Source organism: Rana temporaria, chromosome 1 (assembly GCF_905171775.1).
Source record: "Rana temporaria chromosome 1, aRanTem1.1, whole genome shotgun sequence".
Taxonomy (NCBI): domain Eukaryota; kingdom Metazoa; phylum Chordata; class Amphibia; order Anura; family Ranidae; genus Rana; species Rana temporaria.
The window spans coordinates 461,174,185-461,192,199 of NC_053489.1; the positions used below are offsets into that span (position 1 = coordinate 461,174,185).

General features: G+C 43.4%; 1 protein-coding gene across 3 annotated transcripts in view; it reads left to right on the forward strand.

Moving 5' to 3' along the window:
- Positions 1-18,015, forward strand: part of BMPR1B (bone morphogenetic protein receptor type 1B) — a 638,082-nt gene that overhangs the window by 14,133 nt on the left and 605,934 nt on the right. The window lies entirely within an intron of this gene.

Here is an 18,015-nt window from a genome sequence, read left to right on the forward strand (position 1 = left end):
ATGTCACTACTTTCTGTATATATCAGCAGCCAAAAGTACTGGTTACAGATAAAGATGAGGACTTAGGCAGGCCATGCATGAGTACATTTTTTCATTTGAGCAGTGGGTTGAATGAAAAAAATAACCAATTCCCCCCATCCACACATTCAACCCCCCATCCACACATTCAGTGTGGATGAGGGCAGGGGTGGACCGTCCATTAAGTGGCTGAAAGGTCAGGCAATCCTATTGGACGCCTAGGAGGAGGGGGATGCACAGCGGAAGCCACCGTGATCCACACCACCGCGTATTGTATTCTGAGGGGAGCCTTCCCTGCTGGCTGAGTTTAATCATTTGGGAAAACAACCCGCAAGTACAACCAGTACAACCAGTACACAAGTCGATGAGCTGTTTAGGTTGAATGTCTGAAGGCAAAAATCTGTATCTTTAAAAAAACTGATGCAGCAGCTTATGAAGGTACCACTATATTTACAAAGTTGGAATATTGAAAACTGTACTTTGAGGGTCAGTTCACACCATGCCTGCACATGAATGACACAGGAACACATGACCATATGCAAAACACACTCCATTTGCAATCTGCAGTGGGTGTCAAATGAAATATAAGGACACCCCAAACGCAGATAGATCGCAAACATAGTGCGTTTACTTTTGTACCATGCAATTCGTTTACAGTACATTTTAAAAACTAGTGCATGCACAACTTTGGTTCCATCAAAACCATCAAAAATTAATGGGCTGAAATCGCACCGAACAGAACCACATGTGAATCGCACGGGAACGTACAACTCGTTCCTGTCCGATTCATGTGTGGGCATGGTGTAAAGCAGCCCTACGGGTGTATTTAGATGTTAGGTTAAAGTGGTTGTAAGGGTAGGAGCTTTTTTACCTAATGTATTCTATGGCCTCGTACACACGGCCGAGGAACTCGACGTGCCAAACACGTCGAGTTCCTCGGCCAGTTCAGCCCTGAAGCCGCCGAGGACCTCGGCGGGAGGAGAGCTCCCATAGAACAACGAGGAAATAGAGAACATGTTCTCTATTTCCTCGCCGAGGTCCTCGTCGGCTTCCTCGGCCGAAAGTGTACACACGGCCGGGTTTCTCGGCAGAATTCAGCCAGAAACTCGGTCGGAAGCTGAATTCTGCCGAGGAAACTGGTCGTGTGTACGGGGCCTATGAATTAAGGTACACTTTTTTTTCTGTGCAGCATTCCCAGTCCCTGCCCAAGAAGTGTCTTTCTCTCTCTCTCCTTATTGGCCAAAGAGGCAGTAGGGGGAGTTATTGACTCCTGTTGCTGTCAATCACAGCCTGTGAGGAGAGGGTGGAGGGCTGAGCTAAACCACGCTTTGTGTGTCTATGGACACACACGGCTCGGGATTGAGCCCACATAAGTGCCCCCATAGCAAGTGGCTTGCTATGGAGGCACTTGTCAGGGGTGAGGAGCCAGGAGCACTGGCAGGGGACAGCAGAAGAAGAGAATTGAGGCTGCTCTGTGCAAAACCATTGCACTGAGAAGGTAAGTATAACATGTTTGTTACTCAAAAAAAAAATCCCTCTACAATTACTTTAGGATTTAGGGCTGAGCTGAGAGATGAATGAAATCTTAAATGTGAGGGATGACCTTTGGGTTTGGTAAAAGTTAGGGATCTGGCTGTTTTTATAGACTTTTAATGAAAACGAAGACCCTACATAAACAATTTACCACTGTTATTGTCTTTGTAGTTTGTGTTTGCAATATACATTTTTTGGTACCTTTTTTCACCACCTTGTTGCTGCACAAATATCCTGTTATATTCTGTAAAGAATAATTATGGACAGTTGCTTGTCACATTCAGATTGAATGCAGCTGCATGTATAAGTATTTCCTATCTATCAGTATATAGTATTGGTGGTCATACATTGGTCAGTTCAAGTGCCTGGAAAGAGCACTTGTTGAGATAAAACAGGGAGAGTGTTTGGATCAGTCATCTTTATGTGTAGGTAAAGTGGGAAAGTATTTTATAGAATTAGTGATACACTTAAATTTAAAGCGTTTTTAAAAGGTTTAGCTTTTCTTCTTTTTTTTTTATAACACACATGTTATACTTCCTTGCTCTGTGCAGTGGTTTTGAAAAGAGCAGCCCCGATCCTCCTCTTCTCAGGTCCCTACCCTCTGGTGAGTGCCCCCATAGTAAGTTGTTTGCTCTGGGGTCACTCGTGTGTGCTCTATGAGACTCTATGTTGCTCAGTAAGGATAAGGGGTGGGGGGCTAGAAAAAAACCTTCATCCTGTAGAACCACTTTAATAGGATATTTGCTGTAGTGATTTTATAATGCTTTATACACAGTTGTACTTTGGCTAGTTGTCTCTTGGTATATGGTACTTTTGACAAGTACTACCCTAGTTTGATTTGTAAGAGAAATAATTTTATTGTAAACCTATACTATAAAACCGTATGGACATTGGTAAAAAAAAATGTAAGCCAATGTAAATATATAGCTACAAGGAATATATTTAGGAATATTTCAAATTGTAAATTGGTCTCTCATGTGCTTTCATTTAAATTATTCATGACATACTTTTTCGGTTGCAGAAAAGACAAATACAAAAACTAGGGATTAATAATTAATGCAAGCAGGAGCCTCACAAATGTTCGGAGGACATATATTTTTATTTTCTTGCTCTATTTTGTAATGAATGATACATATAATATTCATTTTAAAAAATGTACTTAAAAACATTTTACTTTACAGACATCAGGACTGCAACTTATCCTCAGAGATCAGTCTTTTGAATTGGACAAATTCATGTGAAATTCAAATCACCAGAACAAATATCAAATGCAATAGCAAAACCCCTGATGCTTGAATTTTAATTTTAACATAAAAAAATACATATGATGAAAGTACCATAACATTCTCTTCTAAAATCAGATAACTTGATCCTACTTCATATTTAAAAGATGCAGCTTAGTAGGATGGATCAATGCAGAGGCTCTAGTTGGTAATGTGATGTAACCACATGACACTGAAAGGAGGTAGGCTCTAAAAAACATCAATAAGAAAGACATAAGTGCCTTTAGTTCTACTTTAAGACCCCTTTCACACTGGGGCGCTTTACAGATGCTATAGCGCTAAAAATAACACCTGCAAATCAGCTGTAAAGCGCCTGCAAAGCTCCTGTTTCTCCAATGTGAAAGCCCGAGGGCTTTGACACTGGAGCGGTGTACTGGCAGGACGTTAAAAAAAGTCCTGCTTGCCGCATTTTTGAGGCGCTATAGAGGTAAAGTGCCCCTGCCCATTGAAATCAAATCAATGGGCAGTGCCGGCAAAGAAACGCTTTGCAGGCGCTTTTAAGCCTTTTTCTGGGGGGTTTAAAAGCGCCCCGCCAGCAGATGAAAAGCGCCACTAAAACTACGGTAAAGCACCGCTTTACCGCCGATGCTCACAACACCCCAGTGTGAAAGGGCTCTAAGGCCCCGTACTCACGACCAAACATGTCTGCTGAAACTGGTCCGCGGACCAGTTTCAGCGGACATGTTCGTTCGTGTGTAGGCAGTAACGGACAGGATTCCAGCAAACAATCGTCGGCCAGACCGTTTTCCAACGAACAACTGTTTCCTGGTCTTGCTTTAAAACAGTCTGCTGGAATCGTGTCCGTCAGACATGTTCGGTCGTCTGTACACAAAAGCAGCGTACAAAAACCCCGCGCATGCTCAGTCCAAATGAGGAGACGGGAGCGCTCGTTCAGGTAAAACTTGCGTTTGTTTGGGATATGGCACATTCGTCATTAGAAACCTTTTATTCTAGCAAGAGAACAATGTCTTAAAAAGGCGCACTAAACCACATTTTCTTGCCTCGTTTTATTAATTCTTCACTTGCTAGAATAACCCCGTTCTCTTGCTGATGCAATTTCAATAGAGTTGTCCCATACTGAAATGTCACATTTCTTGCTTGTGATGTAATCCTTTAATAATGTTTTCTATGCCAGACGTGTGTTTTGGTTGGTGGTCCTCCATAATTTATAGTAGTCATTTTTGTAAAGGAATGTGCATCTTTTTTTTTTTTTTGTTGTTTCTAGTTATGTCACCATTTATATTTTTTTTTTTTAACATGTTTTTTTTTTGTGTTTCATTTGAGAATATTAAACCATGTTGGCACACCAAATGTCCCCCCCCCCCAAGGAGTGTGTCCTTTGTAAATGACCCATTGTATATTTATTAAAGGTTTGCTGCCTAATAATCCCCACAGTATAACAAACAATAGACATGTTTTCAAATGAAAGCAAAAAGCCTTTTATTCAGGCAAATGTCATCACAAAAAATAAACAGAACGGCAGCACTAGAATAGATAGCAAACTATATGCAAACTTGCATTTCCAACATGGTGAAGGATAAACTTCCAAGCCTCAGGAGCCAAACCAAAAAATATGAAGCAGCAGCACAGAAACAAAGGAACCCAAACTGTGGTAGTCCAAACAAGATGTCCTTTATGTGGAAGGAAATGGAAGGCAGAGAATCAATGTTTCCTCCTCTTTCCAGCCTTCCCTCCAGGCAGCCTTCCAGCGGATCTAACACGGGGTCTTGCAGGTGGGGTCGATGTGGCAGCAGGAGGATGGTGTTCCGCAAGCCGGGCCGGGTCACATAGCCCAGTCTCTGGGGTCAGCAGGCCCCTCTGCATCCACCAAAGGACCTGGTTCATCAGGGCCTTTGCCAGTCTTCTCTGGTCCTCCTCCCCTTCATTCAAATCGTGGGCCAATGAGGCACTGAAGGCCTCTGTGGGGTTGAGGGGGGCCCTCATGATGGCGCTTGCCTCCTGTATCATGCGGAGGCTTGCCTCCTCAACAGGCCTCAACTGCCTCCTTCGGCCTGATGGCCTCACCTGGGGGGGAGAAGACTGGCTGGTGGTGGTTCTCCTGGCCGGGGGGACCTGCTGCAGGCCACTGGGCCCAGCCTCCTCCTGGCTGCCACTGACCCCGGCCTCCTCCTGGCTGCCACTGACCCCGGCCTCCTCCTGGCTGACAGACACCTGAGGATCTGCCACCTCCTGGCTGATCTCTTCTTCCTGTGTGGAAAAAAAAGGACATTTTTTACAATTTCGCTAAATAAAACCACACTCATTTTCATGTTTTTCGTTTAGTATTTTCTGTTCATTATTACTTGAATACACTCTACTTCTGACCCCTGCAGTTGTCATCTCTGACACCTATTTGTCTGTACACCTTTTTTTTTGCTTTTTCCCAGCTTGGCTTTTCTTTTACAATATCAAATCATTAATCCACCAAGAATTATTTACGCCAGAAATATAGAGGAAACTACTATACCTCCTCATCGAAGGGTGGCAGATCTGCATCTCTGTCAGCCAGGCCCTCTTCCTCCGACTCTGCAGGGCTGTGGTCATCTGGGGAAGGTCCGCTGGAAGGTAGCATGGAGGAAAGGTTGGAAGAAAGACTCGACATCGTTTTCCTGCCTTCCATTTCGTCCCGCAAAAAAGCCATCTGTTTATAATACCACAGTTTGGGTTCCTTTGCTTGTCTTGCTGCTGCTCCCGATTTTTTGGTTTTATTAGCTTTGTATGCTCTCCTGTATGTGCTTCTGAGGTTGGCAAGTTTATCCTTCACCATGTTGGCAGTGCATCCTGGCACCCATGTTTGCATATAGTTTGCTAGCTCTTCTAGTGCTGCCGCTCGTACATCTTTATTGCAATATAATGCGTGTTTTGAATTCCACAGGATGGGCGTGTCCTGATATTTTAGAAGTAAGGCCTCTATAGCTTCCTTGGTTTGTAGTTGGTCCATTTTACTTTTTGAAATATGATATTTTTTTTGGAGTCTAGATTCAAAAAACATAAACCAAAGAAAAATAAATATTCAAAAGGATCAGCGTTGACCTTGATATAATATGTGTGTTCAAATTTATTACCTATATCTAATTACAAACACAGTCTCTCTTGTTTAAACAATGATTGGCAGCTCGGCCGCATTGGTTGTACCAAACATTGATTTGCTAGATGCAGAGCCATTGTTAACATTGCAGTAAATATTTTTAATATAGAAAAATAAACAATGCTTACAAATGACAGTATTCATCTAGGCACTCTTTCATGTGTAAATCTCATGCCCCTGACAATGGATGACATAAAAGACACTTCCTAATGACCTCTGTACAACCAACACTTGAACAATACTTTGCCTGATCTGAATACACCATTCAAAAACTTGTCAATGAGGTACAGCATTGTTCACATCTCTATTTTGTGAGGTGTCCAAAAGCATTTGGATACCAAAATAACATTGTGGTACCCCATAGCCAGAATAGCTTAAAAAGGGTGCAGCCAACAGCCCAAACCCCCATCCCATGTGTCTACATTTTCAAGGCCTCTGCTGATCACATTTTTAATTTCCTTACCTTCCTGTCTCTCGCTCCTCGTTTCTCACGCTCGCCTAATTACCGCGTAAGATGCGTAATCACGGCGTGCACCTTTTAAACACTCCGCGTATTTATTAAACCCCGCCCTCGTCACCTTTGCGAGGCCCCTAATCAATGAGTTTAGGAAATATGGCGTTAACTGTGTATGTTCTGGATGCGCTCGAAGATTCTCCGCGTAACCGACGTAAACACGTTGTTTGCATTCTCTACACTCCGCGTATGTATTAAACGCCGCCCTCTTCCCCGCCCATGGCGTAAGAATTCATCTTTTCCACGCCCATAATCTCTGTGGGAAAGGAAAGATGGCGATGTCACACGAGCGGGCACGATGCTCTCATGCCACAAGTGAAGGGACAGAGGCAGGGACGTCCCGATCAAGGCCAAGAAGATACAAAGCCACTAATATGCGGTTCCAGGAAATGGTGGAGTTAGTTTACATCATGCGAAAGAAGGACTATGATGGTGAATTAGGGCCATACAAGACCCCTAACCGCCGAAAGGCACATATTATGGACAAGGTGGCGAGGAGAATGCAGAGGATGTTTGGGATCACCAGGTCCAAGGAACAGCTGAGGAAACGATGGTCAGACTTAAAATTGAGGGAGCCACATCAGATGAAGAAAATACTTAAAATTCTGCGTAAAAGTAAGTAAATATATATTGGGGTTGGGGGGGGGGGGGGTGGGTGATTGTCTGCAATAATGTGTTGCCATGTATATTTCACCATCTGCCTCCTTGGCCTGCTTGTAATTTTAAAGACATGTTGTCATTTATTTTTTATGACATAAATACCTACATATTTACAAATAGTGTTCTTAGTAAACCACGTAACATCACATAGTTTCTCAGAAAGGCTCGGTTATTCCAGGAACAACACACCTGGACATGGCTCACTGGCCAAAAACTTTGTTTGTAAACATTGTGTAAAAGCTAGTTCTAGAAAATAAAATTATGAGAATGGGAAAGGCAAACAGGATTCATTCTAAAAACAGTGGTAATAAAGCAGATGTTTTCACATCTGCAATGCAGAGCACCTGTGTCTCCCCAAACCAAAAAAGGGTTTTGGTAGGGTCTCCCAAAAATACAGTTTAGGGGGGACATCCATGTGTGTCACTTTGCTAAAAAGGGGCAGGATCAGAGCTTGCCATATAGAAGTAATAGCAAAATGTAGGTTTGGTGAAAGATAAAAGTAACTAAATGAAAGCATCTTCTAAGCAATGTGTGCGATTTATGCTCTCCAATATCTGTGTGCTGATGAGTCTACATTTTTTTTTGTTTATTTCAGGGGAAAGAAGTCGCCAGCATTTGGAGGAGGCAGAGAGGGCCAGACAAGGCCAAAATCTGCCATCTCAACATGTGGAGGAGGAGGAGGATGTGGAAGGAGAAGAGGATGTGGAAGGAGAAGAGGATGTGGAAGGAGAAGAGGATGTGGAAGGAGAAGAGGATGTGGAAGGAGAAGAGGATGTGGAAGGAGAAGAGGATGTGGAAGGAGAAGAGGATGTGGAAGGAAGAAAGGAGGAAGGAAGAAAGGAGGAAGGAAGAGAGGAGGAAGAAGTAATTTTGGACTTAGAATTTATAGCAGATGAAGGGCAAGTGGCGGAAGAACAATTTGGCGAATTGAAAGAAGGTGGATTGATGGATGAAGGAGAAGTCCAAGATGATGGGGAAGTGGTGGAAGAAGGAGGAGTGATAGAAGATGATGGGGAGGTGGTGGAAGAAGGAGGAGTGATAGAAGATGTCGAAGAGGTGGAAAGGAGAAGCCCATCAGGTCAGTGTCACCCTAGCTTGATTAAAACAAACATATGTAGATAGGCCTCATCGAAAAATAATGTTGTAAATGACCATTTTTTTTTTTTTTTTTAGGGGAGGAGGATGGTGTGCCAATATTTTCACGTGCAAGTGCTGCTATAATTATTCAACAGGTAATGGAGTGCAGCACTGAAATGCACAATATGCGTGAAAGGATGGTTGTCATGGAAGAGAATTTAACAAATGTCCTTTTGGAATGCTGCACGGAAATGGACAATATGCGGCAAAGAATGATGGTCATCGAATCTAATTTTAAAAATATTATTGACATGATGGGCCGTGTCAAAGACTGAAACACCCCCCGCCCATCCCCCGCCCCCACAAACATTTTTACTGTTTTAATAATGAATACGCCAAAATTTGAAGATACACACACAGTGTGCCAACATGTGCTATCTGCCATCACAGAATATCTAGTGTCTGTGCTTTGTGGGTCCAACCCCCTCCTCCATCCTCAAGTAGTTGAGAGGAAGGGTTTGCTCCCACAGAACACAGACATTGATCACCCATGATGTCAGATAGCACATGTGGCCATTTGTCTGTTGAACCAATGACATTTGGCGAGTTTGCACTGAATGTGTGTATCTTCAAATTTTGGCGTGTTCCAGTGTGAAAGCACACCATGACTGACTGCTGTTGTGAGTTTTTTATTTTTTTAATTGTATTTTGTTACTTTTTGACCATGTTGAACATTTTTGTATACTATAAAGTTTAGACCATAAAGAATAAACAACGCCAAAAAATAAAAAAGATATATATATAGAATTATAAATCTCTCTAATCACTGAATTTAGTGAAGTCGAGATTTGACTCCTAAATCTCAACAACAAATTTTCTTAGTGAAAAACACACCAAAAAAAAAAAAAAATGTAAAAAAAATATTGTTTTTTGTGCATAAAAAATATGCCGAAAATAAAAAATACTAAGGCGGTAAACACCCCACCAAAAATATTCTATATATATATATATATGTAAACAATAAATCTAACTATATTTGATAAACAAAAATGTGAACTTGTTAAAAAATGTATAATCTGCATAATATTTTTGGTTGAATTACCTGAAAAAAAAAAAAAATTATAAAAAAATTTTGTAGACTCCTAAGTACAAAAGCAGGGAGTAATGAAAAAAATATAAAATAATTTTTGGGGTCATGAACAAGCAAAAATTAAAAAACTTGACCTCAAAATGTACAAATGGAGTTGCTTCTTATTTCTAGACTCAATACCCTGTTTGTAGATGAGTGAATACTGTGCAAAATGTGGTTATTTACTAAAAGTGGAGAAATCAATTATGCATTAAAATTGAAGAAGTTAGTTAGAGAACCAGGAAGACAGATAAAAAGAGAAAAAGCATTAATGACAAACAACTGTATAAAGTCCAATGGTCTAATTATTTTTTATTTGAGAGAATATTCCTTTCTTTGGGGGCCGAATTAGAAAGAAATATGATCTGGCATAGCAATGGCCCCCCAACCCATGAAGTACTCAACATATTTGTCGCGTACCTCACGAGCTGATTGGGGGGCCAAGCCAGCGCGACCAGTGTCCAGCCCGGGAAGGGGATCTGAGGGTAGTCTTGCCTCAGAACCGATGTCGGGTAGGTACGTCTGGGAGTGCCTGCGTAAAAAGTTGTGCAAAATGCAGCAGGCAAATACAACGGTGTCCAATTTATATTCCGCCAGATGTATCGATGTCCTGAACAGGCGGAACCGGTTGGTGAGTATCCCAAAGGCATTCTCGACTACCCTCCGAGCCCTGGCCAACCGAAAATTAAACACTCCTCTCTGAGGTGAGGGTCCTCTGGGGAAAAGGCTGCATGAGGTGAGGACCAAGCCCGAAAGCCTCGTCCGCTAGGAACACAAACGGAAGTCCTTCCACATTCTCTTCATCTGGTGGCAATGCCAGACCACCAGCTTGGAGACGATCATAGAAATCTGTCCGTGCGAACACTCCCCCATCAGACATCCGGCCGTTCTTCCCCACGTCCACATATAGAAACTCATACTGTGCCGACACCACCGCCATCAACACAATACTATGATAACCCTTGTAATTATAATAGTAGGACCCCGAGTGGGGTGGGGGCACAATGCGGACGTGTTTCCCATCTATTGCTCCACCGCAGTTTGGAAAATCCCACCGCTGGGCAAATTGGGAAGCCACAGACTGCCATTCCTGTGGTGTGGAGGGTAGCTGTGGGGACAAACAAAAAAAGAGATTTAGTACTTTGGAATAAAAACATCCTACAAGCATCCTTGTGACACTTCAAAGTATTAAAATTGCATTCAAAAAATGTGCATGGAGAATTTGGGAAATGAAATATATAGGGCCACTTCATTAAGAGACTCCACAGCCCTCTGATGGGGACAATTAAAGTTTGAAGGGGGGGGGGGACAAAAAAACCAAAAAGTCCTGTTTTAAAAAATGGCAAGGTGGGTTTGTCCCTAGGATAGCATGCTGGACAGGTTAATATTGGGTAAGGGACAAATATGCAGGTAGGCCAAGAAAAAAACATGCATAGGGAGAAAAGGGAACGTTAGTTAAACACACAGCATATCTGGGAAATTAAAAATAAAGTTAGTTAGCAACATTATTACAGCCAGGAAACTTACCTTAATATACTCCTCATGCATAACTTTGATGATGGCAGCACACGTGTCCGGTATGATGACCCCAAGCGCCTGCGGAGAGATGCCTGTCGAGAACTTGAGGTCCTGCAGGCTCCTCCCAGTCGCCAGGTACCGCAACGTGGCAATAAGCCTCTGCTCGGCCGTGATGGCTTGGCGCATCACAGTGTCCTGCCTCGTGATATAGGGGGACAGAAGTTCCAGCAGACTGTTGAATACGGGGTCCGTCATGCGGAGAAAATTCCTAAAGTCATTAGGATTATTCTCCTGGAGTTCCCTAAGCAGAGGCATATGTGAGAACTGGTCACGCTGGCGCAACCAATTCTTGGTCCAGAAACGCCTCCGCCCCCTGTTTCTGGCCAAAGTACTGGAAAAATGAACATATCCAGCAGCCATCCCATAAACAGCACCAACTCGCGAAAATTGACGCTGCTGCTCCATCATGGCTTCAAACCGGCCGGCTGGTCAGTCAAGAACACACTCAAACAGAAAGCACTCGCAAATCCAGCACTACCTGCGACAAACGCGTGACAAACAGATACGAGCGCACAGGATGCAACTGCTAAAGCAGAAACAACCTGCTAGCCTATAGCCGAATGACAACTACGTTACCGCAAGCACACGCACTGAACCCGTGAATACACGCTGTCAAAGCCTGGAGACCGAGAAGCGCGAATCAGCTCTAACCAAACCTTCACTAACACGAGCAAACCCGTAACTAGCAAAAGAGGAACAGAGGGCGGCGCCATTAAGTTTGGTCTTCCCCTTTATAGTGACGTCGTACGTAGTTTACGTGCACGCGTTCCGGTACGACGGTAATTTGGTCCGCTGGTGTGTACAAGCCAGCGGAACCAAACTAAAATCAGCCTTGTACGCCGGAAACTGTCGGGCAGACAGTTTCCAGCGCACAGATCCGGTCGTGAGTACAAGGCCTAAGAGCCTGTTTGTTAATATGATTATTTGGACAAAATGTGAACTCTGATTATTGAGCAGGGTGGATAGGAGACAGAGATGAAGCGAATCATTAGTCATTAGCAGGAGCTGATTGTGGACCAGAATGAAGAATAAAGAGGGGGCAGATTGGTGTCTAAAGACAGTATGGCAACTGCTTGTGCATCAAATGGACAAAATATGAAGATTAGAATATGATCATGGAATGAAAGAGGAAAGCCAATGGAAGATCGTGAGTAAGGGGGGCAGTGAGAGAATGTGTTCTGTGCCTGGGGGTTTCCAGAGGGGGTGTCAGAAAACACAAAATGGAGGAGGGGAAGTGACAGAAAATAGAGTGTGGAGGATGAGTTACCAGAGAATATAACTAAATCAGCAGAGGGGTGCTGTCAGAAAATGCATTGTGGCAACAATGAGACGCCAGAGAATGTAATGTGTGCATGTGTGTGGGGGGGCAAAGAAAGTATAGTGACACTCCATGTTAGTAAGGCTGTCAGAAAACATAATGTGGATGAAGAGTTGCCAGAAAACTTGTAGCAATGTGCAGACAAGTGGAAGGTAGTAGCAGACAGAAAAGCTATAAAAGACAGTTTGGGTAGAGCTGCAAAAAGGAACTAAATCAGACACTGGGGAAAGAGTGAACACAAGTGTTTGGCCCCTTTCACACGGCCATTTTGATCAGGTCTGCCTGTCAGTTTTCCATCCCTATAGACTGGCAGGTGTAAACAGACTTGTTTACACCCCCCCCAGCCCCTCTCATACTTACCTGAGCCTAATCTCGATCCAGTGCTGTGCCTCCATTCTCTCTCTCCTCGCTGACCATGGTTCCGGCTGCTATTAATCACAGCCTACAAGGAGAGAGGGGGGAGGTGCGGCCAAGCCCACATGAGTGCCCCCTTAGCAAGCAGCATATTAAGGGGGGCACTAATAATGGGGAAGGTGCCAGATCTGCCGGCGGGTACTCAAAAGAAAGAAGATCGGGGCTGCTCTGTTCAAAACCGTTGCACAGTGCAGGTTAGTATACCATGGGGGTTATTTACAAAAGGCAAATACACTTTGCACTACACTTTCAGTGCACTTGGAAATGCAGGCGCTGTAAATCTAAAGGGTAGATCTGAAATTAGGGGAAGCTCTGCTGATTTTATCATCCAATCATGTGCAAGCTAAAATGCTGTTTTTTATTTTCCTTGCATGTCCCCCTCAGATCTACAGCGACTGCACCTCCAAGTGCACTTTCAGTGCACTTGTAGTGCAAAGTGGATTTTCCTTTAGTAAATAACCGCCTATGATCTATATCCTTGACTAGCAGGAACATTAGATCAGCATGTCCATGCCCGACAGCATGGTGGTCTGCTTGTTTACATCGGCAGACCGTCGTTCTGTCTCTGCGGGTAGCGATCGTGGGTGACATTGATTGGCTCCCTCTGTCTCTAGACCCAATATTAGACTTGAATCTGGGCATAATATTAGACTTGAACTGCATCAGAATTAAAGTTAGTAAAAAGGGATTTTCTTTAAAATAACAAACATGGGGGTTGATTTACTAAAACTGAAGAGTTTCGAAATCTGGTGCAGCTGTGCATGGTGGCCAATCAGCTTCTAACTTCAACTTGTTCAATTAAGCTTTGGCAATAAATCCTGGAAGCTGATTGGTTTCTATGCAGGGCTGCACCAGATTTTGCACCCTCCAGTTTTAGTAAATCAACCCCACTGTTATTTACATTAGTTCACCTGAACTCTTTATTAATTAGTTTACAGTTGCAGTTGAGGGGTGGTAAAAATTGTAAAAATAGGCATACTTTGCTTTGTGGTGAAGCTAAAATGACTAGAATGGTCAATCGGGCTGCATCACAACCACATGCCAAATGCTAGGCTCACTGTTGTGGCACAGAATTCTCATTTAAAAAACCCAGTTCAGCTGTCAAAAAAGTATCACATCCTGAATGCCTGTGTAGCACTACCCCCATAGGAGCTGCTGGATTAGATTTGGGTCTGCACTCTGCCTGTCAACCCCAGAAAATTGGCTTGAACCCCCCTTGGCACAACTAGGCAACAATATGAATATGGGACCCAATGGTAAAGAGAACCCCACAAACCCACACTGGTATAAATATATATATATATATATATATATATATATATATATATATATATATATATATATATATATATATATATATATACCGTCACCTTGGTACTGGCCACTTCACTCGCAGTTGCAATAGACAGAGTCTCACACAAGAGGTAACTTAACCAGTTGCAAATTGTTTACTTGAAAAAATAGGACAGTTGTTAGACATATAAAATTTGACAGTATACAGATCCCTGTAAGAGTTATCTTACAGCAGAACACAACTATCCCAACATGGGATCAGATGTGGGTGAGTGTAAAAAAAGAGTAATCACTGTGAACGTGCGATGTGGTGGCAAAGAAAACCGATATCTCTATCAAACGGCTGTAACGCTTGGGTGTAATGTGTTCCTATGTGTAGAACTGCAAGTGTCAGCAAGCACATTTTAGAAGGCAAGAATCACTCTTATGTAACTTAGTCAAATATTCGGTCGGCAAGTGCCTGCTCACTAATAGAAGCCTGCGACTCGCTAGTATACTCCGCTCCGGAGTTCCTTCTCCGATCTCTCTCTGGATAAGATGGCGCCAGTTTACTGCGCGGCAGCTCACAAATGCAGGTGGGGGATGGCTTCTAGTATGGTGAAGTGTAGGCCGGTCCCTCTCTGGCTCAATTAGCTGGGCTGTCTACGAGGATCCCTCCGTCAGGCGATCTGCTCTCCAACTTTAGGCCCAGGCTTTTCCGGGTCTGAGCACCTTCACACCAGGCCTCCTGCTGGTTGAAAGATGGCATCCCGAGAGAGCGTGCAACGGCCTCCCCTCCCTTTTATCTCTTCCCCCAGCAGGCTATGCGGACTTCCCATTGCATCCTGGTATAACAGTGGTATTGTGGGTTTTGTAGTCTTAATCCAACCCACGACAATAGAGTCACTTCCTCTTGCACCACAATACCCACCGTGCTTTGCTCTATAGGTTTTAACAGAACCAAACAAAGTTTTAATGGCACAACATAAAAATGGACACCAGATGGAGCCGAACTCTTATTTAGTAACACAAGGCAGTCTTTAAGGATACCTTTGATAGTAAACCCTTGCTACACCTGTTACACCGTTCAGAGAGCAGTGCAAGTGTACCTACCACTGCTGGACAAAAGGGTTGCCATAAACCTACCTGAAGCTTGGTCCTTGAGGCCCTAGTTTTTCCCACCTCATTCCTCATTCCCTGGATGAATTGACTAGACTAATTACCATACTTTTATCTTGAGAGATACAAGAGTCGAGTGAGTGAGGGAAGTAACAGCTGTTTTCAGCAGTGTAGTTTTGTGGTGCTAAATGGAAGTTTGTTTTGGTTTGCAATAGGCTGTAATTAATCCAAAGGGAGTCCTAAAGGACATTAAGTTACTGGGTCTAGCAGTGTGCTGCTTAGGGTGTGCTGGTTGTTTGTGCAGTAAAGTTTCAGGTGTATTGGGTACAATGTTGGGTGTAGTGGAATGCAGTGTGGTAAGTGCTTAGTGTGCTCCAACATTCAGTGTTCTGGGTGTAGTGGGGATTAATTATTGTGTAAATTGTGCTGGTTGTAGTGTAATACAGTTTGGGATATCATGGTTTGCTGTCTGAGATGTGCCCCGGCCGAGTATGGTGTCATACAGCTTGAGCTGATGTGTAGTATTTGATAGGTACAAAATTAAATGATGGGGGTAAACTATGAGGTGCGCTGGGTGAAAAATGTCTTCTTTAAAAAGCTTAGTCCACTCTTTGGTCCATATTTTTTGTTACACCCATATTTAGAGTATAATGAAGCATGGTCACAAACAACATCCCCAAAACCAACTTCCTCCAACCTGAATCATTGGTTAATTTATCTGCATCATCTTGCAGCTGTTTGAATTTACTTGTCTTTGCATTGCTGCATCTGCACAGCTGTATTCTGCATCGTCAAGGTCCAGAAATGCTCAGTGGAATTTAATACAAGTCCCATCTTCCAGCGTGGCAGAGGGACTATGCAGAGCACACTTCCCTCTTCAATCTGTAGTTCAGCCTTTCTTCCTCCAGTCCCACAACATTGAATGAATAAATTGCAAGGGCTATGCATTAAGGGCACACTGATCCCGGGTGCAGTGCTCTGCAATGCTCTGCAGGTTTCATGGCAAAAAAGTCGTAAATACACATCAATTGTGAGTTCAGTATTGCTGCATCTATAACTTTTTTTTCTTTTTTTTTTAATTCTGAACTGAGCTTTTAAAGTACTTCATTTTAATCACAGCGGTCCTATCATTGAGGAAAGAGAATGGTGTATTATGTCCACTGTATGTTGGCAAACTTTCTGGGGACTTAAGCTGAGACACACTATCAGCTTTTTTTGTTCAACCCAGGCTGAACAAAAAAAAACAGGAGCTCGCTGCACAAACTTTCCAATGTTATTACAGCCATCCCCCCGCTGAGCCATTGTGTTCTGACAGAGGGACTGCCCCCTCCCCCACCAGCCATTGGTTGAGAGCACTGATCGGATGCCGATCCTCGGATGTTTTTTGGTCATGCCCCTTCGATGGAAGCCGGACGTTTGATTGGCTTTTGCTTAACAGGCTGCCGTACACACAGATTGAATATAGACCGGTTTCCGTTGAACCGGCTGATATTTGGCCCGTGTATACAAGGCTTTATATAATAAGCCTCCTCATTAAGCCTAGTACACATGATCAGAAAATCAGACAAAAACACTGATACGATAATCTGATCATTAGTACACAGCTTTTAAGAGCCGATCAGGACAGTTCATGTAGAATTATCCGAAAGGACAAACGCGTAATCGGAAGACCAAGACCATGCATGCTTGAAAATAAAAGAATACGAGGCGCATGCGCGGGGTCTAGCTGCACGGTAATGCGGCACTAGAGATCCGCTCCGTGGGGTGGATAAACCGCGTATACAGACGCATTTTTAAACACCGCAAACAAACGGGACAGGCAGGATAACGTTCCGGGAGGTGAGGAGCAGCTTTTTCTATAATTATGGTGCTCGGGGGTGCCAGGAGTAAAGGCAAATCGAACCCTATTAGCGCAGCACAGCAGCCAAAGGGCTCAGTGAAAAAGGCGCCATTCACCTCAGGCACCTCAGAGACAAGCGCTGCAGGGAATAGCAAGCAGCGCTTGTCAAAGGAAAAAAAGCAAACAGCATCTCTCAGTGTCCTGAACACGGACAGTGAAGAAGAATACATGTCTAATACATCACAAATGCCTGCATTAAATGCCACTGTCCCCTCAGAGATCCTAAAACAGTTTGAGAGGATGCTAAATAAGGCACTGCAGCGCACCTCAGAACAAATTACTACAAATCTGACTAAGAAAATTAGGGATCTAGGCAGCCGCACAGAGACCCTGGAGGCAAAAATGGATGAAATTGAAGTTTATACGCAGGATTGCCAATCAGAAATAGATGTACTGAAGGAAGAGAACATGGTACTCCACAGTAAATTGGAAGATTTTGAAAACCGCGCCAGAAGATCGAATTTGAGATTCAGGGGAATTCCAGAGACAGTTCTTGACCTCTCAGGTACCATTTTGGCATTATGTCAGGAATTAGTACCAGGACTTGATGTTCAGCGACTGGAATTTGATAGGATACACAGAGCACTAGCCCCTAAAAAAGCTGATGGCCCCCCCAGGGACATAATAGCAACATTCCACTACTACAGATCAAAGGAACAGGTTCTGGAAGCAGCCAGAGAGAAAAGTAGTCTAGCATTCCAAGGGCACACTTTTCAGATATTCGCTGACTTATCGCAGCTGACTATCACCAAAAGACGTGCTATGAAGCCCCTTTTAGTGGAATTACAACAACGAAATATTAAATACCAATGGGGGTTTCCTTTTTCTCTACGATTTACGTTCCAGGGAGCAAAAATAGTGTGTAGATCACCTGATCAATTACACCAAGCCTTAATTGATCTGAAGCTTATTGATACCAGCAATGCACACAGCTCCTCTCGCAGACGTACAGCATCAGCATCATCCCGTAATGGCATCACTCCACCTGAGAAGAATAACGGAATACATCATACAAACAAGCGTGGACGGTTTGTACCTCAGCCCCAAGACCAAGAGGACACCATGGACTGACCAATCTTTTGAGAACTTCACGATTTTTTTTTCTTCTCATG